We start from the raw sequence: 1,586 nt of genomic DNA, 5'->3' as shown, positions 1-1,586 counted from the left end.
CACACACACACACACACACACACACACACACACACACACACACACACACGTATCCCACTAGGATGACTTAGTGAATAGACGTAGGAGGCAGAGAGGAGGGGAGAGACAGCGACCAGCAAGAAAACAATATGTCTTTTGTAACCCACTGTGACAGCGGGGCTACACGACTTTCCCTCTTTCATAAATCATATCCTTCACATTGTCAAGCAGCGAACAGAGCAAGGGAAGGAGTTAGGAGAAGGCGGGAGGGAGAGAGAGAGAGAGACAGCAGGGTTTTAATTGTAGGCTCATCCATCCATCCTACTCTTCTTCTAAACAGGCACTTTTTTCCCCTCCATCAAAAATGTCTAAGTTAAAGTTSCTACTCAATATACGCTGGCCCCCTCGCCTGTCTCTCTGAGACCTTGAACCAACCCATAACCACTTCCATTACACACTTTCTGGTTTGTCCTTGCTGATCTGAAATGAGTGAAACTGTCAGAAAGCTGCCAACCTGGAGGCCTAGGTGGAGCTGTGACTATATTGCTGATGCCATTCTACTCCCAGCTACTACTTTTAGTGCATCAGGTAGGAATCAATGAGGGCCTAAAATTAGGGGCATAGGGGTTAGTTTGGGATCGGGCCTGTGCTTCTCCGATTAAGGGTGCACTTTGAAAGGGGACTCTGCCACCTTCATTCACCCTGTCCAGACAGTACATCACTGTCCCCCAGGAACCCTTAGGTTAGGACCAAAGTTCCCTCCATTCATGTGTCCGTCCAGCAGCATTTAAGTGTGACACCTCTGGAGTATCCTTTCTGAAAGCCATGGATGACCAGAGTCCTTTGATGAGGTACTGCGAGGGGACACACAGCAAGGGGACACACWGCAAGGGGRCACACAGCAAGGGGGCACACAGCTAGAGGGCAAACATTAAATATAATCACCAGTGGCTTTAAAGGATCTTATGGGTAGTTTCTGACATTCAGTAGGTGATGACAGCTGCAGTTTACAGACTGCCCTTCTAGCTATAAATACTATGGATTCTCAATGGAAAACAGGCACGGGAGGTTGGTGGCACCTTCATTTGGGAGGAAGGGCTCATGGTACTGGCTGGAGCAGAATGAGGGGAACGGCATCAAACCCATGGTTTCTATATGTTCGATGCCATTCCATTTGCTCCGTTCCCGACATTATTATGAGTCGCCCTCCCCTCAGCAGCCCCCACTGAAAGCRGGGTATGTTATTTCAGAATGAAAGACCATACTCTCCCACATATCGTTCTCATAGTTCTCCCAGAATGAATTCTGTTCGCTTCAAATGTATGATACGTGCTGTGTGGCGATGAAAGAACATTTTCTTTTTCATCCCTAAGTGTGTCATGCTGACAGTGATCTGTATCAGAGAACAAACACTTRGTTKTGTTATTATTCCTTGGCTAACACACAGTATAGTTCACAACCCCTCTGAAATGATCAAATGCACAGATTATTGTTTGAGCTGACATGCATTATTCTCACAGAGCCMGAGATAAATAGCCAACATCATGTTCCGTTTATAGTAGACTACGATAATACACTCTGACTTCTGCACAAACGCTCATGAATAT

The sequence above is a fragment of the Salvelinus sp. IW2-2015 genome, unplaced genomic scaffold (assembly GCF_002910315.2).
Source record: "Salvelinus sp. IW2-2015 unplaced genomic scaffold, ASM291031v2 Un_scaffold3497, whole genome shotgun sequence".
NCBI lineage: Eukaryota > Metazoa > Chordata > Actinopteri > Salmoniformes > Salmonidae > Salvelinus > Salvelinus sp. IW2-2015.
This window is presented reverse-complemented; position numbering follows the sequence as displayed.